Source organism: Helicoverpa armigera, chromosome 24, assembly GCF_030705265.1.
Source record: "Helicoverpa armigera isolate CAAS_96S chromosome 24, ASM3070526v1, whole genome shotgun sequence".
Taxonomy (NCBI): Eukaryota; Metazoa; Arthropoda; class Insecta; order Lepidoptera; family Noctuidae; genus Helicoverpa; species Helicoverpa armigera.
The window spans coordinates 7,386,225-7,409,974 of record NC_087143.1 but is presented as its reverse complement, the minus strand read 5'-3'; the positions used below and the strand labels follow the sequence as shown (position 1 = coordinate 7,409,974).

Genomic DNA, 23,750 nt, shown 5'->3' with positions numbered 1-23,750 from the left:
TGGCTGATATAAAGGTGAAGGAAAACATCTTGAGGAAACCTGGACTTTAAAGTCTGAAATCACCGACCCGCATTGCAATTTAGGTGGTGATTAACGCTCAATCCTTCTCCTTGTGAGAGGAGGCCTGTGCCCAGCAGTGGGACGATAAAAAAAAAAAATAAGGCTGTAACAGGAATCATAAAACAACATTCTGTACAAATAAATACAAAAATTGGAAAAATTATTTGAAATTGAATGTCATTAAATTTGAATTGGATTTAATTATTTAACAAAGTTTATGTACAGTTTGCATATTACCAATAGACACTTCTTTCAACAAATTCACGCTTTTACTAAAACCACCTTGACTTCTACTGACACAGCAAACGCAACCACGATAATAGTTACAAAAATACAAAAAAAAACCCTCCACATTGAAGTAAGGAGTGCACGCAAAAAAATAAAAAAGCTACCACTTTTGCCTAAAGCGAACCGGTCTGTGGCCAACTTCGCTCCACTGCATTTGATTGTCCGAAGGTCAAGCGTATTGCCAGATGCAAACCGACAGCCGAAGCGACCGCACGTCGCTTCAACCGCGCCACAAAAAAAACTTTTACGTACCAAAAAATAAATCGAACAACTAATTTTGAATAAAAAACGTTTATTTCTTAAACAATTTTCGTGTTTTTAACAAAGTTTTTCTGAAAAAATCGTGTGGAATTGTGTTTTTTTGAGTTGGCGAGGCGAAGTAGAAAGTTGCATTGACAGGAATCTTGAGTGCTCATGTGTTCAGTTTAGTTCTGTGTCTGTTTAAAGTAAGGAAGTTTCGACGTTTTGGTAAGCTTTGTAACTTTGTTCTGACTTTTGTTATGTAATAAAACTAGGTATTTTGTGCGTTTTATGTTCTTTTGTGGTTTAAAGTCGTGAAGTCTATTTTTAACTTGACTGATAGTTTAGGTGTTTATGGTAGATTGTTTGTACCATTTCTACTACATAAAGCCTTCTTGTGACTTGAGTTATAAGGTCTTAAGTTCTTAACTTATTGCAACTTTTGTACATCTGAGTTGACTGAAAGTAACTTGATTCTAAAGTTTGTGACGTTGTCTCAAGCTTTATAGACCCGTAAGATTGGTTTAAAACCCCAACAGTGGGAATAGCAAAGACTTGGCTACTTATGTCGTTTCAAGTATCAATAATACTTGGCGTAATACATCTAACAGCCAGTTTCTTCATCAAAAGTTAAAGCCAAAGTAAAAGTCAAAGTAATGTCTAAAGTTACAGTAACGGTTAAATTCAATTTTTCTATGAATTTTGCTGTCACTTTAGCCTTGAAAAAACGAATTTGACCGTTACTTTTACTTTAGACATTACTTTAACTTTTGATGAAGAAACTAGCCGTAAGTTAGATAGAAGTCAGAAATCTTCTGATTTTTATCTACTTACCGATGTATTTTTTTCATGTTTTTATTTTTATAATACGTCTACGCGCAGTAGGAACCTATACAGTATGATTATTTCACAAATGTCTTTTCATAAAGATAAAAATACACTCATCAAAAATAAAATATGAGCGCAATGCCATCTTACTGCAAGCCTCTTGAGCAGACAACTTGACACTATTCAAGTTCACGGAGAAATTCACAAAATAAACAAATGACTGGCCGAAGACGTTCTACATTCGAAAATGTTTTCTTTTTCCTTTGAGATAAGAATACATATTTATTTTGTATAGGTACTTTTTGCACGTACGTGTAATTCTACGGTAGAATTATACGGGATTAAGTAGATTGAATTGGTAGAATTTCTAAGTGTATAAATTTTGTAGTAGAAAATTTATTTTTGTAGGCGAGTTTTTTTATATTTTTCTAAATCTTTTTTTTAAGTTTTCAATAAAATACCATCGTAAATAAATAAACTACTAACCCATAAGTTATCTGAGAGTTTTAAAAGCACTAACTTTACCGTCTAGAATCAGAAGAAACCGGTGCAAGACCAGTCCACAATCACCAACCCGTTTTACAAGTATGGTGATTTACAAACGTTTGTTTCGATAAAAAAAATATATCTCTCTATGACTAGAAAAACATATTACAATTTTCTAATCAGGTTTCTAAAAAATATACTCAAATACCTATCACGTTGTAAAAACGTTTTTTCTCAGATTCCTGTTAAGTGTTTGGTAAAGCAAGGCTTGATATGGTCTGATTATGGATGGGTGACATTCGGAACTAGTCGTGTCTGGATAACAATCAAATCCCATTTGTGTCTGGGTGACAGTGTATTTATGTCTGGGTGACAGTCATAACTGTCATATCCAGGCAAGGAAATAACAAAGAAGGAATAACCATTAATCACCACGCTTGCTCAAGTTGGTTTGGTGATTTCAGAGTGGATTCCTGGATTCCCTGAGATTTTTTCGTTCACCTTTAGCCAGCGCAGCGTAAATCCGGGGAAAATTGATGTTCACATTGATCATTCTAGTGTGTATCCGGCCATAGGTATATTTAGTTCGCCTATCACATATTTTTTTCTCTGAAACTCCTGGACCATAAGGAGTTCTATTTCATGAGTTTAATTGAGATTAGAGTGGGTTCTAATAATTTATAACGCGACTATTTTCAATACGGGATACAATACCTACTTGATTTAAAAAAATACAACAACGCCATTTTTAAGAAAACAACACAATTTTAAATTAAGAATAAACAAACAATATGTTTTCATTATGACTTCGAACTTGACAGTCGTATTCGAAATTTGTATAAAATTCGAAAATTGAACGGGTAAAGGTTGACGGTCACAAAACTAGTTTCATTTGGCGTCTTTGCTCGCCTTGAAACGAATATGTCTGTCTGTCAGTTTACTTTTCAATATACGATTGACTTTCTACAACAAATTGAATAAAATCTTTATTATTTTCTGCCATTCATATTTTTTAAGACTGAACAGAAGAAAAACTGTTATTCTGAATTGGAAGGAGCTGCACCGCCGAGAGGTAAGCTCAGATATAGGAATAGTGACATACGCAACGGTTAACAAAATAGACTTGCCAATAGCAAAAACGAAAGAAAAGGATATGAATGATTGTTATAAAGGTTATACACCTTTGCCTAGGAAGAAAACTCGTCACTCAAAGCTTGACATCATCATTTCTAGTTCCGTAGAAGTTGCTGAATTAGGAACAGAGAAGATTTTTTCAATGGTCTTAACGGCCAAGTATTCAAACACTAGAAAACTAACAAAAACAAAAGAAGAAACATCCAAAATAATACAATTGAAAAAAAAATACCACTCATTCTCTTTTATAAAAGTCGTTCCATTTTCAAACTTGAAATATCGAACTCTAGCCTTGACAGTTTATATTGTGACGTCATCTGTCACTTTACTTTGAGGTTTTTAAACTTCACCTGCATGCACCTTGCTATTGGTTGACATAGCTGTGACGTCACGCATATAATAATGGCTGCCTTTGAGCTTGTTCGGGTAACCACTACGCCCACTCTTCGAGGAATAAATTAAAAATAAATTATAACCAGTTTTTTCTATGAAGACGTAATTTAAGAGGAACTTAGATCATTGTATTAAAATAAGACTTGATAATGAAAATGCTGTGGTCTGTTTGGGCAAAGAAGTAAGACATCGAAAGATGGTGGTCCATAGCATAATGTCTCTATTAATTTCAATTTGACCATTTAATCAGTCAACCATTGAGGGGACTTATCGTTTCAAAGCAAAGATTCTTAGGTAGAAGAACGGGGTAAGAAATTTCATATTTTATTAGCTGTACCTACAAAAAAAAAAACTGACGACCACTTTTCATACAAATTTACGACAATCACAATAACGAAATAATCACAATTCTGATAAATAAGTCAATTAAGCAAATGCTGAAAAATAAGCCTATGCACTGAATTATCAAAAACATATCAAGATTTATTTGGCAATGATATTCATATCCATACTAAGTAAATAATAATGTCCTTCAATAAATAGGTGAAAACGCAAACCTTGGAGATAAGATAATTCTTTTATCAGATAATTGACGATAAACTATTTTTTTGTATATTTTACGTAGATGACCTTAGTACGATTCCTTGAAGGATTATCAAGAGGCGCCAATTTTACAAGGAGGATACATTTCACAGATAGCTGAAACTATAAATATTATATGACAGTATTTTTAAACGTCTATTTTAAATTATACAACCACTCATCATCATCCTAATGCCCTTATCCCAATTTTATTTGAGGCCGGCGCAGCATGTTTTCTCCTTCCAAACTCTTATATCTGCCGTCATCTCGCAAGTAACATCCTTTATAACCATATTGACTTTCACACAGTCCATCTATCGTTTCTTTGGTCGTCTTCTTCCACAATATCCATTTACATACCCAAAACCTAATGCGTTCAAGCTCGAAACCCAAAACCAAGGAGAAACACACAAGAATGCGAAAACGAATGACCTAACTGGGAATAGAAACCAGGTCCTATATCCGACAGACAGCACTCATGACCACTAGACCAACAAGCAATTAAAATAAAACTCATTCTAATAACCATGGCCATCCATCCATAGACTAACCGCAGCAAGCACTTAGACTACCATAAACAATAAATCATACCTATTTTACGGTCGAACACCGTAGTTTACCGTAATTATTTGCACACTATTATTTTCCTTATTAATAATAAGTGCACTATTATTCGTAATAGCGATAAGGGGCGCTTGGATAATAGTATTATTGTTTATGTCCTGTTAGATAATAATAAATGCAGGACAATGGTCTGAGCAGATAAGGTCTGACTTATGCTCTCAGCTGTGATAAGTGTGTTCTCGTTTGGGGTCGGCGCAATATTTAGGTTTCTTGCATTTGCTAATTTCGTCACGCTAAGTCTTTGGCTATCATTCACATTTTAATATGTTGTACCTAATATAAGCTTGTCATCCTCCTCATGTTTTTGTTAAGTAGAGACTCATTTCAATTAGAACCACATCTTATCACTGTTTAAGGTTATTTGGTGATTTCACCCATTACAGTCCAGGTTTCTTCAGGATATTTTTCACAGTTAAGCCCAGTCATCGAAAGTTCTATGTTCACTCATGGTCTAGTCTAGACTCAACCAACGAAGAAAAAATACCATTAATTAAATATTAATTAATCCTAAAATACCATTGACTGTAGCCCCTTTAAAATCAATTCAAAACCAGTTTGTTGTGACTTAATCAATTCAGAAAGCTACACTTATCTTGACCTCCATTGTCCTGACCAAAATTAAGTAGAAAGCAAATAATTATGATAAATTAAACGTAATTCAATTGACAATGACCCTCCTGATGCGATTAATTGAATAGCCCATTGATTGTGCAATGCGTAAATCGTGAAATTGAACTTAATAGGTGTCGATTCGTCACACGCATTTGATAGCCTGAATAGATAAATTGTACTTTCTTTAGGCTTATTTACAGTAATTTACAATTACTCAATTGAAATCGAAGAATGAAAAAACCTCCTGGATTTACTAATACTGCCATGAGATACAATCAAAATACAGAAAAGGTAGAAATCAATCTTACTAAAGGGCACCCAGATACCTGAGCTGAGGAGTTCAAATAAGAAGGAAGTCGGTTAGAGTGAAAGCCGAAACCAACTTCTTTGGCAAGGCAGATGATGATGTGATTGTGCCTTTTATATAAAGTTTCTTCCCTAGCCAATCCCACCACTATATATATCTAAGTGGTTCAATTCAGCAGAAATCTCAAAAATGATTTCTAGAAAATTTCTCTTCAAAACCTAACAAACCCAAGAACCGTGACAAAATACAATAGTTTAGCCAATTAGCCTAATGAGTAGCGGGTCGTAACAAAAAGACATTGTTATGTTCTTAACTAAACTAAAAATTTCGCACACTACGTATGAATGCGTGATAAAAACTTTGGCTCATGTCTGCTTTAAGTAGCTGTTATTTCTGAAGTCCTTGTTAAATAAACTTATTATATCACTTGAACGGTTCAGGTTTTTATTCAGGTCAAAGAAAGAAAAATTATTTTGATCACTTCTTTATTATAACCATTTAGATAAACCTATATTATATTTCTACAATCTTCTGATGTAGAAAACAAAGTACAGGATTTAGACCCCCCGGGACGTAGCCGAAACCGCGAATGTATATTACCTATAGTAAATGGAAGAAAGTACCAGCGACTGTTCATCAAGTCCAAATACCTTGCTATTGAGCTGTTCCTATCTTTTCCATATCTTAATTATTTTCTTCGTCACAATGCTCATAATCTCAATATGGCTACCATATAAGACGAGACTCCTTTACATTTGGATAAGCGAAAAAAAATATGACAAAAGTCTGAGGCATTTTTTGTAGAAGTATTGATGATATCTCTGATGCTGATCTCAATAACAAACAACTAATTAAATCCTAACAACACACCGAATCCATGAACTTTGCCAAAAATTACTACCGTGATGAAAAAACAATTAAACCACTTAACCAAGCCACTTAAACTCCTGACAGTAAAGCGTGAACATCACAAAAATTTTATTTGAAACGTTCTCTGAAATGAGGAAGTCGGTCAGATCGGTCAAGGCAGAACCATGCATATTCATACACTAATGATATACATAGCAATTTTCATTGTTTTACATAAACGGTACTTCGAAATGAACTTTTGGTTTGGAATTTAAATATATTTTTGCGGAATTGGTTTCTGTGGGTAACGGTTCTATTTTGGGTTACTGTGGTATGTTCATTATGTCATTTTGATTTATTGAAAATATTTCTTTGTTAAGTGTTTGTGTTTGCGTCATTTTTGTCTCCTTCATTAGAGTGGCCACCTAAACTCATTCTACTTAATGAGTTGTCCCATTTTGCATACCTACTTTTGTGAAGTCAATACCTTATTAATTTATTCTTACTTTATCCTTCTTTCTATAATCGTTTTCTAAGAACTTCATCTTCAGTTTCAGTTTATTTAATATTCACCTCAAAGCCAATCTTCCAATGGAATTCTGTTGCTGCTTACGATGATCTGCAAGGACTTCCAGCAAGATTTTGAACTCTCAAGTTAGGAGCAGTACCTACTACAAGAATCTCATCATTTCCATGTCTCGATTACTGAGTACTGACTGTTGATGATGATAGTCAAATATGTTATGAATAATTTAAGTATAACTATGTCGTGGTTTTTTCTTAATGACATCATTATTCTTATTAACACTCAGGATAATATTACCAGTAAGTAGTACTACGATGTTCTTTGCACGATCTCACGCATCCCACACAGCACTTGGTTCTCGTGTTCATAGGCATGTAAGCACATCTTTTTATGCTAATTCAATATCCGTATTTAAAAACAATCATACAGAATAATGACTAAGATTTTTCAGTCACGAATCTACCTAGAAACTATGAGGTCAAGATGACTGAGGTTCTTATATAGCGTCATTGAGGTTTTGAATATTGGAATTACAAAGAATTTTGCTTTGATTATGCCTAAGTCGGTCAGGATTTAAACGAAGGGATTTTCCTGACTACCGTTTATGTTAAAGCGACATTTTTAGAATCTGAAGAAGATGATCCATTGGTCAGGTCAATAATTTATTTTAAATTAAATAGCATTGTGGTTACGGAAGAATGAGTGCAAAATGATATGGTCCAAATATAACCAGAAAATAATTTAGATCATAAAGTCGCCGTTTTGTACGAAGAGAATTCGAATGGTAGACCATGGTAGAGAAGTATTCGTTAAATATTATAGACATCTAAAATGATATTGTATGAAGTTCATAGTAATAAGGAAATAGGAGTATTAAATGATAAAAAAATACGTGTGAGGCCTATCAAAACTCGTAATCTGCGAGTATTGAAAGAATAGTTTCTTAGAAATTGATAAGATACCAAAATCTATCGATCAGAGATAAACCTAGAAAGTTGATAATTTTTTTAAGTACATTATGTTTTGGTTAGAATTCAGATGATTCATTGGACATTCCGTTACTATCGTAGATATTATAACAAGAAGTAGTAATAAAAGGACGTTTAACAGTTACATTGCCAAAATGGTTGATATGGGAGTATCCATAGTTCCATAACTTCTAAGTGTTTCTATTTTCCTCCATTGCTTTCTTCCTTCTTGTTCTACTTTTTGTTTTCTTTATGTTTACGACATATTTACTCAATAAGACCAAGCTGACAAAGCACACGAACCATTGAATAAAATCTCTTGTTCAGCATGTCAATTCATTATTTGTGATCGTTATGCACCTATGATTAAGGCCTTATTTAAAGATAATGAAGGCGCAGACTTAAATACAGGAGAAAATTAAGTAGACCACTAAAATTCTCAACTTTGAGCATTTTTTAAAAATTGTTCTTTATATGCATTTTATTTTGGAGCATGTCAATTTTTCACTGATAAATCATTATATTGTCTTTAGTATTTAGATTTATCTTCATCTTCCTAATTGATCATTGCTTTTGTTTTCCTATCTTGCCTTTATGCCTATTTATGTACCTACTTACTATAACAATAGTACTTAATTTTAAAGACTACAGCCGAAGGCTTGGCATAATATTACAAGGTTTAAAACATTTAGCATTAACCTGATGCACTTAACAGATATCGATTTTTGATACCGTGGAAGGTGCGTCTTGATACGGAAATAGTTTTATATTATTAGATACTTAGTTCAAAAGGTCAAATGCATCCTTCACAGGCCTGACTGTTTTAAGTGTATCTACAGTCTCAGTACAGTCAATTATAGACTATAACTCTCTGGCTTTAAAGTCTAATCTTGTGTGGTTAGCTTTTGTTATTTGTGTCATAGTAATTATAGTTAGTAGTAATATGAGACTTTTGTCAATAGTGTCTGTGTTTTCAATAGTTGAATCATTGTTTGAGTTCTCGAATTCAAGGTAATGGGTTTGGCTGAACTTCGCAGCTTTATTTTCAAGTTTAAAAGCCGTTCCTTCTTTATTGAACTTTTGTCTTTCCTGTTGTATTTTTTCAAGGTGTACTTGTCTCATCACATTTTCTTATATTGTTGGTCCAATGGTCGACAGTATTATGGATAAAGATGAAGTCCCAGGTTCACAGCCTGATTTTGGCAAATTCTTATCTGATAACATGATTATGATTTTGTTAATTTCTAACCATGTCAAGTTTGATAGTTTTCATCGCATACTAAATCATATAAACTCTGTAACTTAATTAGGTTATTCATTTTACTAGTTCTGATAAGTTATCAACTATAACTTGTGTCCTAATTTCAGTACTTGACATTTACGACTCTGCGATACGCAATTGATACATTTCAAAACAGTGTTTGAAACGTGTTACGTGAATGTAAAAGATTGGCTTCTGAACACATTCTTGTGATAAGCTTTAACCACTTGCCTAGGTAACATAGTGTGTTGTTCACGTTTTTGCAGTCATCATCCATATTATCATCATGTCCCGTTCATGGCATAGACATATTCTTATAGAGAGAAGGAATGAGGATCACAACATGCGTTCAAGGTGGATTGACGATTTCAGACTTTAAATAAAACAAGAAAGATAAGAAGAAGAAAAGGAACGAAAAAGAGTAGAGATTTATCTTCTTATTAGTGCCTTCACCAGCTTTCCACGGATGTAAATTATATATCAAACTTTCATGAATACCTATCCATTGGTGTAAATTGCATAAAAGTCCTTTGTGCGTTGCTTACAGACAGATAGCCAACATAACCAAAGCTATGGATGTCTTCGTTTTAAAAAAAATTTGTGATGTTGATAAAAAAGGTACCTCCTTTTTACAATACCTCCAATAAGCAAAAAGGCCAATAAAGCTATAACATCCTTCGGGAATGGCAGTTCCTGATACGAGGTATTTCCAAGAGTTCCCGCTTCTCCATGACAACTGGCTAGATTAATCGATACTCCTGAATTTTCAGGCCTGGAGTGCATCTACCAGTATGTAAGGCTGAAATGGGTCAGCCAGCATTTTCTTTTCATTTTATTCCTTGGGCCGTATTATACGGATATCATTTAGAAGAGTTTTTTTTGTTTATCTGATTTGATACGATAAAGAGAAAACAAATCTGTTATTAGAAAAACTTTTCAATTGAAAATTTACCCGCCTGCAGTTTCACACGAAACTACTTCAAAAATCCGGATAAAAGTCGGCTATATTCTTCACCAGGGTACTCTTCTCTATGCCTTTTACCTCAATAAGTTGCCTCAATGTTAGCGTGTTTTTCATATTACACATACATGATGACTTTCACATTATTATAACATATAGGGACTAATATAGATCCTTATTTTTTTCCAACATACTATAAATTATGTAGTTATGTATAAGCACGTTGTTATACCTATGTAAAATATAAGTGATAATATAAAGTACGGGATAAACAACAGCCGATTACGTCTCACAAACTCATAACGTAACATCATCTAAAACTAAGTCATCTTAAAAATGCCTTTCCAAAGATACCGATCTGACATCTTCAGATCAGTCTAACCACTCAGTCACGTACAATTTGACCCAGTTAAGTTAAAAATAAACTGAGTAACTGAGTGAGAATTTAATTAAACTATCGATAGTGCTCATTTTGCGGCTAGACGGTTTTCGAGTTACGGTTATGGTTTTTAGATGAAAATCGATATTGTGATGTACCGGTTTTTTGTTTGTAATTTGATTTTTTTGGAGGTCATGTTAAGTGGTTGTAATGGCATGAACATACGCAGACATGTTTGTTTGTGGTTGTAAGACCACAGATTCGTAAGACTAATTTACTTTATACATACTAGTTTTAGTCCGTGACTTTGTCCACGTCCCGAGGGGACTACATAATGTCCCGGACACGAATACAAAAAGTACCGTATACCACCTCTTTCCATGCCAAATTCATGTCAATCAGTTAAGTCGATTTTTGGTGAAAAGGTACCAAATAAAGACACTTTATCATTAAAATATTACTAAGGATTTATACATATAAACTAACATCTCGGCTGCTATCTTCAAAAGCTTATGTAGAGTTTTTACTTTACACAAATCTTATTTTTTATAAAGGTGTAAAATAACAAAAAATGCATGGGTACAGAGATCATATTTTTATGCTACGTTCAGTCGCCACTCGACTCGGACCACTAGCACTAAACTAGCACCTACAAACATAATAGAAACATTATAAACAATTAAATTCTGAAAGCGATAATAATTGCAGAATTGTTGCAAAAACCACCAATTATCTCTGAATCGGTCAGCCCAATTAACAGGTGTTTCTATACAAATAAATTAACTTAATTTTGTTGTTATTAAGGATAATTGCGATGGTTGCGCAACTGTTGTGCGACTGGTTGACTTGAACCTTTGCACCTTTTGGTTGTTATAAATCTTTGGGTAGAAAGTTGTGTAAATGTAAAGCGCCATTTAAATATTGTAAACTTGAAGAGTTTATTGGTTTGTTTGCTTGCGGTACTGTCCTAATTGAAAAAATATTTCAGTGTTAGGCAAGAAGACGAGTTATTTGTTTCTGGTTGCACAAATTATTTCCAATAGGAAAATCCAATAAGATGAGGGTTAAACCAATTTCAGAAGCTAATAGTACCTATTGTGTATCAAAATACATAAAACATAATAGCCTATATAAGTTTCGTGATAATATTTACATACTTAATAATAACCAGAAATTAATGATTATGAAAATCAATAATCTTTAAAAGATCCTTCAATATAATTACTTGCCTAAAACCACCTTGATATGATACTTGTTTCGTCTAGTTATTATTACTTAGTATTTATTACTTTAGGATGTCTAGATTTTTACGACTGCAATGACATTTGGAAATATAGCTAAAAAATCACCCATTTTGAGTAGCATAACGGTTCAAAATATTTCAAAACAAAAACTAAATCTTATCTTAGCTAGTATTACGATTGTTTATTTTGATAACTGAGTACATAATGAATGATTCATCGTTCACTTACTTAAATACTTTTGATAAAATACTTCTTTCATAATTATGAGATTAGGATTTTGAATATCTCGGACTTTCTTTTATAATACCTACCATTACTCGTAAAAAGGACACACATCTTTTAAAAAAATTACAAAAGAAAATCTTTTTCCAAAACGGTGTGCCACTTGCAGATATTAATGAAAGTTAATAGTGGTACCAAATGTCTTATGCAGTTGATAACTGTCAAGGGAAAACACCTTTGTGTTGACTGACAGCAACTGTCAACAGCACCAAAAAACGGCCACGGCATACAATATTTCCGCTTGACCTAGCCTAACACAAAATGTATGAATGAAAACTGACTAATTCTCAAAAATACTATAGATATAGAACACATTTTCATTCCAATTTCCATTCAGAGGAAAATTTTTAATTCGTTACGGGCTAGTAATTTAAAAATCGACAGTGCACTATACTATCCAACACTTTCATATCAAACGCTCCTCCATCGATCGAGTGAATCGAATAGTACCGACAATTTATCGATAACCTGATTTTTTTCAGATAACAATGTTTACATAAATATTTTATCGATACATGTGAAAGTGACAATTTTGGAGCACTTGACCGCAATCTGGTTAGTATCTAGGTGACCTATTATTTGGTAATTGATCTAACTGTATGGTCATGTTTTATTTCGTATCAGTTGTTTATCTGTAGTAGGGTAATATTATTAAGTAGTGTTTCGTTAGTTTTTTTGGGGCTAATCCCTGGAACTGCTTAACCGATTACATTATGTTTTGGCATATAAGTAAAGAGATGTATGTTGAGAACGCCTGTTATGTTAAAAAAATGTTTTTGTCTAAACCATTTTATTTGCCAGTTAAGTGATTATCTTGAATATGATGCAAAAGACCGCTTTTAAATTAAAGGACACCCTTTTAAAGCATAACTCTCAATTTCTCACACGTTATCCCAACACGTCAAACTTTCAAGAATTTTCATCACAAATTCATTAATCAAATTCTCCGCAGACATATGACAAGCAGCTCTTTGGCACTTCCCATAATGTCCACAGAATATTCAAGGAATCCCTAAGTATGCGTTCCATGTGGGCGAAATGTAAACGCGAAAGCGAAGCGATCCGATACGAATTGACAGATGTACTATCGGGGACACTGCCGCCTGACCACCACTAGGTTCCTTTTTGCTTATTTTTTAGAAAAAAGCATTTTCTCTCTTTGCCCTAATAAACTTAAATAAACCATATCTTGCTTTCCCAGAAGGTTAAATCTTTAAAGGGGTTTCTTTGACTAGCGCCGTAGGATTTTAAACAAAAATAATCATCAGTGGTCAGGGGGAAAAGTCCGCGGTAATCTGCTGCATCGTGCCGTACCGAGCAACGTTGGTCCTGAAATCGCATCGCGTTGCTTCGCGTTCGCTTCCAGATAGCTCACACAGGACACACATTAACGGTAGTCCCCACCAATCAATTCGAGAGACAGACTAATTACACGCGTAAATGACTAAACATTAGCGATTAATCACTTGAGCCAGTACTCAGCATTTGCCGGCTAAAGCAGACAATTTGTGTAATGTTAGCTATTTTATTATGCCTGGATAAATTGTTGGGGTTACTGTTAAAAGTATGCGCAAGTGAGTGGTCGGTAATCAAATGATTATTAAGTAAATGAGTGGAATTAAATGGATTGTGGCTAAGATTAATAGCTTTTAAAATCCAGCAGTCTCTATCGCAAATAAAATTTTAATATCATCTTACAGGCTATAAATTCCTAGCTAAATAACAGCCTTCAAAGGAAACCGTTTTAAGGAGGAGGAGTTTAAACTTGGCTCAGAAAAAAATTAAACTTACTAGCAAAACAGCACTTTTTCAACGTCAAAATTTACAAAAACAGAAGGGTGGATGTTTTGACCCTTTACCACTTCCTATACCTATGTTTTGCTGAGAAGAAGTGGTGCAACAAACTCCCTAGCAACACATGTCTGTCTGTAGGTTAGAAGAACCTTTCAATAATGTTTTATATATGCATGGGCTGATGATGAATACTCAATTTCTACTTCAAAAATGCAGGTGAACCCACAGGCCACATTCAATAATAAGCAAGATACAAGATAATATAGCATCTTTCGCAAGATGCAGTCAGATCATTTATTGAAAGCAATCTAATACTGATATCATGTTTTGTCCGTCATGGCGTGACGTAACTGTGATGCAATGTGTCTTGGATAATAGGTAAGGGATGATCCAGAAGGCTTATGCTGTCAATACTTCGAAAAATGGATTACTGGATGTCAGGCTCGAAGGACGCAAAGTGCAAAGTGAAAGGACTCTGGGTATAGAGATGCGGGGTTGTTGGACCCTTGAACAGAAAGGGTTTCTGAAGATACATGTATGTGTTTAGTTAGAGTCTGATACTCCCAGCCGCCAACCATGACATTATGTTGTTTACCTGCTCATAGTTTTTAAAGTTTTTAAGTTGAGCTTTGCGAAATTATTGAGAAAAAAAATAATATTGGCTATTATTTCTGACCCATACATTTCACCGATATTCTTGGTTCAAGTATCGAAATGACATAGCCCATGCCCATTTTCAATCCGATCCATACTTCGAAACACTCCCCTCATATTTGTTAAAACTTCCTGTAAATACAATACATGAATTGCAAATAGAGAGATATGGAGACAAACTTTGTTCTCTAACAATTATGTAGTGACTGCTCTAGTATTGAACTTCTGCTTACCTACTCTACACAATGACCAAAGCATTTGTCAGTGGGCGCAGCTATGTTTGTTTACAAAAGAATGCAGATCAAACTCTCCACTGGTTATGTAATAATTTATTGTGTACACTATTCAGTACAATGTTTACTATATTACTTGACTGATTGAACAATTGTAAAGATTGTACTATATATCTACACTGTTATAATAAAGACTATCTTCCGCGAGCGGATTTACCAACGTCCCGCAGGACTTACTTTTTGGAAGTGGATAAAAAGTATCTTGTAATTTGCTATATTATTGCCAAGTTGCACCAAAAACGATCCTATAGTTTTAGAGTGACAAAAGATTAAGTAACATACAGTCATAAGATGATCAAATTATTTAAGTAATTAAAAATATTCAACATCTGCCGTGCTTTCCTGGTATTCCTAGGTATTTTGCGATCACCTCATTTTCCTGCTACATATACCTAACACATCCTATGTCCTTACAAAGTTTCGTATTCATAATATTAGTGGTATCAAACTCAGAGCTATAAATAATTACCTAAAGAGTTCATTGTCCTGTTACAGAAGAAATATGTAGAAATATTACAACTTAAACTTCACAATACAGTAATTTAAACATACATACATGGGCGGACTTAATGAGTAAAGGTATTCTCTTTAGAGATGGGTGGTAACCCTAAAATTGACAGATGTCAACCTCCGTCTAAAAACTAATTGTCTCCATCACTGTTGAGGTGAAGGTCAAAAACAGAAACACTACAAGCAGCCATAATTGACCTTTGCTGAGATCATCAGATGACCCCTCCCCTGTGGGTGCATATGGGAGTGTCAGACTCTTACTGACTAAAATCCACCATGTTCCTTCTTAAGCCCTTTATGTACCAGGGCCGTGGTAACTATTTCGAACAATCCCGCAGCCCCGATACGAGCCCAAATTGACTTGGAATAAAAACAATATTGAAATGGAAACTATGTTAAAGAGGCTTTGATTTATACATAGAAGTTATAATTTATACGTTGTCGTCGCTATTCTTAATTAAATAACACTTATGAGGCTTCAGATAATATGATCAATCACGGTTAGTGTCTTCCGAAGGTTGCAATGTATAAATCCATAATCAGATTACAAGATTATGACAATAAATCTGAAGAGTTTGCTTGCTTGAACGCCCTAATCTCGAGACTGACTTGTCAGATTTAGAAACTTTCAGTTTTATACAGCCTATATAATGAGAACGGTTCTACACTACATACTTCTATTTGGCAAACGCATTTCCTTAAATTTGGTCGTACTTTTTCACCTATTTGTGTTATTTGGTGTGACAATAAATGTTCTTTCTTCCTTCTCACTGCTTAAAACCTCTGGCGGTATTTAGCGTTGCTATATTTGGCTTTCTTAACACATCAAAACATTTATTTACAAACGGGCTTACCTATTATATTAGCCATACATATATCCAACAGCTACTATATAAGGCTTTCACCGTTACATTATAACCAAATAAATCTACCGACAAATAAGAAAGATGGCATTTACGATAACAATAGCAATTCTTATACGTATTTATCTGATAGTTGAAAATCTGTAAGATCGTAAATCATAAAATGATGTGTAGTTGTGACCTTTTGGCTTCTGTTAGTAATATTTTAAGGTAGGATCCATTGCTTTGTTGTAAAGGTTCTATGAATTGAGTAATTATTTTCTGCAGGGATTTGGCATTTGCAAGAATCATCATCATCAGCCTTTTACTGACTCACTCCTTAGGCCTGATACTGTGAAGGAATATTATTAGGTACCCATATGATCCTCATCATCTCCCGAACCTTTTCCCAACTATGTTGGGGTCGGCTTCCAGTCTAACTGGATGCAGCTGAGTACCAGTGTTTTACAAGGAGCGACTGCCCTATCTGACCTGTTCAACTCAGTTACCCAATCAACCCAATACCCCTTGGTAAGACTGGTGTCAAATGATAGCCATTTAGAATTGCTAAATTATTTGGCACAAACTGTACTAAGTAACTATTGATTAACTCGCAAACCGATTAAATAACTTTAAAAACTATTTCGTAACCTTCAAACATAACTTATGTGTTCGTTGATAACGTTAACAAAAAGATGTTTCATATCTCTGATTGGAATCAAACCGTGTCTTTAGTTCGTGTCAAAACAAATTGCTAAACCATTACTGTTGTTTTGGACTTACATGTACTTATTGTACTTATTCGCGTGTTATTATTTTTAGCCCTGATCAATATGTTAGATACTTAAGTTAAGTCTTGTTGGTATAAGTGAGACAAGTACTTACTTACCTATTGTAATTCTCTCGTTGGTCTAGATGTTGCATACTGCGACTGCTGTGTGTCCAGGCCTCCATTCGATTCCAGTATCGCATTGTTGGTTTTTGTCACTTCCACAAAGCACCCTTAAGTCTGGAAGTTGGTAATTGATACACCCTTGCATTGGAGTGTGCGTTAATGTCGGTTCTGCGCCTGATCTCTCACCGGTCGTGTCGGATTGTCGTCCCATTGGGCTATGAGAGTGAAAGAATAGAGAGTGTACCTGTATCTTCTCTTTATAACAATAGGCTAAGACCACATTATAATTCCCAAATCCTAAATGATATTGGAGAGAAGAATTTTATCCAAAGTGACATAGATCCTTCCATTGATCAAATGGCCATCAAATTATTTCTTCTTCGAAACGGTTAAAATCCGTTTCCAAGTTCATGTTATGTGTTACAACCTTTATGCTAGGACTACCAAAAAAGGAAGAGGTTCTCAATTCGGCTGATGTTTTTAAAGTTCATAGTTTCTTATTTATTTCTGTTGTACCCATATCGATCCTCGAAACACCTCAATATTTTTTACCACATTGGCAATAATAATCCTCATTATTAGACAATGGTTGAGGCCAAATGAGATCATTTGCACCATAATTCATCATCATACGTTTCGATACATCAATCAATTTGTCTGTCTGTATGTCTCTGTTTATCCTTGAAGAGATCAAACGCCCACCGGTGGGGTATATTGTTTATTTTTGTTATTAAAATTGTTATTAATATTATGTTGGTTTGTTTGTGATTTATTGTTGGCTGTTTGACCTACAGGCCTAGTTGGGTTGGTTTTTTTGTGTGCTGGGTTCCGACGTTGAGAAATAGTTTTAGGAAGTGGATCTAATATGACTCCAATATGATTCCAAAGATTTTGTTTCTTTTTGCGATTTCAGTGTTACCTTAAATCCCATGGAGACATTGCTTTTTTATTATTAAAGTTAATAATCAGCAACATTTTGAAAAATAAAAACCACGGTGCCTACGGTTAAAAAATCTACAAAACGTTTTCCTTTTTCCTACAAAAGGGCCTTTTTGCATTCTGTGAAGATGACACTCAAGTTATTCCAGTTTCTTAAGACCATAAAATACCTACATATTTAACAAAAGGACAGACAGGCCATTCAAAAGGGTTCCGAGAAACTTGGCCCCTTCAGAAACTAGTAACAAATTGGCTAAAATATATCAAGAACTGGCGTTTCTTTGTCCATCTGTCTTGAGTACCTTAGCTACATGTATTGTGCTTAAAAGTAGACTCTGTGTTTCTCAAGAATGATCTATATTGGGTAGGGCGTTTGGTTCATAAAAGGTTGCTTAAGATTTTTTACTCTACACTTCTAAATCATCATCATTCTCTTGCCCTTACTGCATTTTGTATGGGCTCCAGTATGCTTGCTTACTTAGGTGATCTTCACACTGCCCCGCATCACGCTGCATCTTGCGTGTCGACGCACCTACGCGCGTTCTTGCGGGAGTGCAGATCTGCATCATCGTGCGGGTTTTTCACGCACTCACGCGCGTAGGTGCGTTTTGTAAATTCACGCACGGCGGCTTCCATTTTCAAATATACACGTCACGCCCATTCAAAATCACGCGCGTCACTGCGGGATCAGTGTGCCATACCTTGCGTTTCGCCCCGCACCAACGCGCGGGGGTGCGTTTTTCTCCGCATGTATGTGCGTGATCCGCATGAACGCGCGTGGATGCATTTTCAGTGTGTTGGACTATGCGTGTTTTCCATACAAACGGAGATATTTCCATACAACGGAAAAAAACGCATCCACGCACCACGCTGCATCATGCGGGGCAGTGTGATAATCGCCTTAGGCATACTACTTTTACTCAATCCATCATTTGTGTCTTTAATCATTGTCTTCTTCAATATCCATCCACATTCATCCTTTTACATGACATGCCTAGAACTACTATGACTCCGAAACGACTGAAATGATTTGAAACATTATTTCAGTGTTGGAAAGCTACACTCTTCAAGAGTATAGGCTATATGTTATCCCGGTTCGGACAGTAGAACCCACAGGACGTCGGGAAACCTCATGATCTGATAGTTTACAATATAATTTTACTGGGAGATCTAAATAATCCTTTAAAATACTTTCTACAAACCGTTTAAAATTAGCTCAAAACCCACTCTATAGAAACCATGGAAAAGCGAACTTATTTACAAACGAAAGCATTAAGTAGTGAAAGTTATAGTTTTCCATTTCTATAGTAATGGTGGACCGTAGCCATTGTTTCGTGGGTAGGCAGACACCATAGTTCCGCTTGGCTTAGACCATGCAACCAACCGGAGACGGCATTACCGTGTAAACTAGAGAATGGCCAGCTCGTTCGAAACACTCCCATAGCGCGCGGGACGATGACAGTTGACGAAACTGTCCTGCGCGCAACTGTGGTCACCGCCGCTATCTAGGTAAAAATCAAAGCATGGATCATGGAAGTGTCACTAACACGCTTGCCAGGCTGTAGCCGACTTCTCTGCATAGAGATTTTTACTCATGGTGGTTCTTGTTGGTTCAATGTTCTAAGGTTTGTGGTCTTAACAGGTTTGTTTACGCTTTTCTTTCGTAAAAACTTTTTCGTTCAATGATCATTTGGTTTTGCGAATTTATTAGCTACAATGGGTGTTTGTCGCGGTATTTTTACCAGCTTTAGAGAAAAAATGGAACAATTTTACCTAAAAACATAGTGATTTTCTAACCAACTGGCATTCATAACATGTTCTAGCTGATGAGTCCTGGCTGTCATTGGAACATCTTTGGCAGTCTTTGCGGGTGGCTAGGCTCAGAAGCCAGAAAGTCTGATAACTACGGTATAGGTACAACAATTATACCTTCAAGAAAGTATAATAAATGTTTTATTACTTGCATGCTATATGAATAGTGGAAATGGATTCAATTTTCTCTTGAAATTGATCGATAAATAGCAATTTTCTCGTTTTATGAGACGGTAGCATTTTTATTACTTCGGCAGTTCTTCCGTATCATAATAAAACCGATTTCTTTTTAAAACATACCTACATACATATCAATAATTTACAGACAGAAAATGGTTCGATCACACTCTGTGAAGAAATTTGAATACATACCTCATCTCCTGAGCCTTTTCCCAACTGTGTTGGGGTTGGCTTCCAGTCTAACCAGATGAGTACCAGTGTTTTACAAGAAGCGGCTGGCTGTCTGAATTCTTCAACGCAGTTACCCGGGCAACCGAATACCCCTAGGTAAGACTGGTATCAGACTTACTTACTGGCTTCTGGCTACCCGTAACGACTGCCAAAGATGTTCAACGCCACACAAAAGTCATCAAGAAACGCAAAAATATACGAAAACAATAATAATAAACGCTACTACCGTGTTGTTAATGTTGCCAGCGAAAAAAAACACCTCTTTTTATTTATATTGGTAATTATATTAATAGTATTTCCTACTACTTGATTGTCGAATCGTGATTTGTGGTGAATGAGTACATCACTGCTGACTACGTAAGTCAGGCCTTCAATGTAATTGCATCATTTTTGGAAGTTGGTAAAAAAAGTGTTTTAATATGGAGATTCTTTTGTAAAGTGTTTTCCGTCTTTTCGTTTGGCTATTTTTCTAATTGTTGTGATGATGTCTTTATGCATTGTGTTTTTTTATCATCTGTCTAGCTTTTTTTTTTATTCGCGGCTGAGTTGGGAACGGCTTCCACTACAACCAGATGCAGCTGAATAATAATATTTTATATGGATGACTGTCTATCTGGACTCATCATCCTTCGAGCCTTTTTCCCAACCATGTTGGGGTCGGTCGGCCAGTCTAACCGGATTCAGCCGAGTATCACTGCTTTACAAGAAGCGACTGCCTATCTGACCTCCTCAACCCAGTTACCCAGGCAACCCAATACCCCTTATTTAGACTGTCTATCTGGAGTAATCTACCCCTACCTGTGCCACTCCTCTTGAGACATAAGACTGATTATCTGTCTTTCTTTCTTTTATAAACCGGTAACAATTGCCGTTATTATTCAAATGACAGCCGGGACTCACCAATTTAAAGGAATTCGTATTCTCACTGATAGTTACCCATTCGTGGACTGACCGCTCCAAGCGTTGCTTAACCTCGTGATCAATCGACACGTGTGGTTCTTACTCATAATCTCATCTCATATGACAAACTAGCTGATAATGTAAACTTTTCCCAGCATACTCAAAATGAACATAATCAAATAACAATACATGTCACGCTAAAAGATCCAAAGGAATTCCGATCTAGCTCATAATATCTAACAATGCATTCCAGGCATCTAATCTAGCCGTAATATGAGCAAATTGCTTCAGTATCATAGATCGATCTAGATTATGGATTCCACGGTGTTTGAGAATTAGTCATGTATGCTAATGTGTGGTAAATTGTTAGTAAGAGAGCTTCAGATTTGTCGTAGTAATTATTTGGTGCATCTTGTGGGATGGAAGTGTATTTTAACTAAAACAAACGTTTGGTCCCTCTAGAGAGCCTTTTATGCACCAGAGCAGCGGCAATTCTTTCGAACAATCACCCATATCTTTCTTAAAACTGACAGTAAGTTCAATTTTGATTGTGCAACAGTAGTAAAAGTAGGGCTTATTTTTCCACCAACGTATAAATTTTATTTCTGGAAAAACATTTAAAAACTTCTTTCATGCTTTAATTTTAATGAAATAAATTATGCGGTGATCACAGTCATGTGTAGTTTCAGAACATGCATTTTCAAACCTCATACTGTATATAATTATGCCAATTTGTCGTTCACAATAGATAAGAAAAACACACCATCAATCAAGTATCAATTACTGAACAAAAACACATGAAACGACCATCTTTAACCTTCACACACCTCATGCTTGCCTAGTACCTATCATTATTTTTTCTAACAAACTTAATAAGCATTATTAGGCAATATTTTTTTTGTCCCAACTCCATAGTTTCCGCATCTTTTCGTGATGTTCAAATCTTCAAAAATCGAATGCATGACTAAATTATTTTTTTTCTAAATGTTTTAATGGCCACTCTGATCCGTCTCATCATCTCACCTGCCTATCCTTTTTCCAACTATGTTGGGGTCGGCTTAGAGTCTTACAAGTGTTTAACAAGGAGCGACTGCCTATCTTACCTCCTCAACCAGAGAACCCAATATCCCTTATAAGACTTATTGGCTTCTGACTACCTGTAACGACTGCCAAAGATGTTCAAAGACAGCCGGGACCTACAGCTTAACGTGCCCTCCGAAACACAGACATTGGTGTCCAAGATATACTTAGAAAGTACGTTCAAACTTAGAAAAGATGCTTTGGTACTATACTTATACTAAAGAGGATGGTTCTTTACTCACTAGGCCATCACGACTTATGACTGAGACATCTAATGACGTCATATACCATGTTTTTGGTTTACGGAAGCGCTTACGTTAATTGGGTTATTTAAAAAGTTCTTTTAAAATAAGTCACGCCTATCCCATTAGTTTGAGTTTCTTCTAAAAGCCATATAATTGGTTTACCATAAAGGTTTTAATGTTCTTATTTATTTAAACACAACGTATGGTTATTACTGCAAATTGCCTTGACTATTACGTATGAGGTTTTTTTGGTAACTTTTGAAGGATAAAGGGCTGAACGCGATAGGTATGTAATTATAGTATAGTTGATGGTAGACTTTGCGACTAATTATATTATGAAATGTAAATGGAAGGAAAAGTCAAATTTTGGATTGGCATTTAATGAAGTCACCAGTCTAACCAAGAGGTATCGGGTTGCCCGGGTAACTGGATTGAGGGGGTCAGATAGGGCAGTCGCTCCTTGTAAAGCACTGGTACTCAGCTCCATCCGGTTAGACTGGAAGCCGACCCCAACATAGTTTGGGAAAAAAGCTCGGAGAATGATGAATGATTTAATGAAGTCTTCATTTTTTAAGCTACTTTTAGTAACTTTAAATCCTGTCAGAATGTAGAACATTATTAATTAACGACCACAAAAATAGACTTTGCCAATTTATATTAGAGCATGACGTAAGAACAGTGGAATTTTTAATTAAGTCAGTTTATGTATTTAAAAGTTGATAGTTTCTTCATTTTGTGAACCACTTTAGTCCTATTTACATAAGGTCGAAAATCGCATGTTTTATTTAGGACTAATAAAGTTCTGCCACACCCATATCCTTTAACAAAGAAATTAGATTTTAAATAGGTAACCTATTCACTGTTTAAAATTCATCTGTCTAGCCTTTTTCCCAACTATATTGGGGTCGGCTTCCAGTCTAACCGAATGGAGTTGAGTACCTTTTGTTTTACAAGGAGCGACTGCCAATCTGACCTCCTCAACCAAGTTACCCGGACAACCCAATACCCTTTGGTAAAACTGGTTGTCAAACTTACTGACTTCTGACTACTACCGAGACCTACAGTTCATCGTGCGCTCCAAGACACGGTACAAAATTCCACCGAATTGTGTTTAGTTGTTCTACAGTTGGAATCTAACAAACAAACATATTATTGCATACGTGTATACGGAAGCATTTAACTTAATTGGTATTAGCTGGTAGATGAGTAATTAAACTTTGTAGGCGTAAGATTCTCGCAGAAAATTAATGATAATAATACGTTTAATTATGTGTTACTACCAGTCTTTAATTTAACTTTGATCGCTCATAATATTGCTATGGAGAAGATTTTAATTGGGTCATTACTCACA

At 35.3% G+C, this 23,750-nt stretch overlaps 1 protein-coding gene across 3 annotated transcripts in view; it reads left to right on the top strand.

Annotated features, from left to right (window-relative positions):
* Nucleotides 1-515: 515 nt before the first annotated feature.
* LOC110371137 (uncharacterized) overlaps nucleotides 516-23,750 on the top strand; it is a 118,268-nt gene continuing 95,033 nt past the window's right edge. For 2 of the 3 annotated variants that reach the window (XM_064041143.1, XM_064041142.1), the window contains exon 1: nucleotides 516-816. The gene's annotated coding sequence lies outside the window, so the exon portion shown is untranslated. The remainder of the gene's footprint in view (nucleotides 817-23,750) is intronic. The other variant, XM_064041144.1, reaches the window with a different exon arrangement.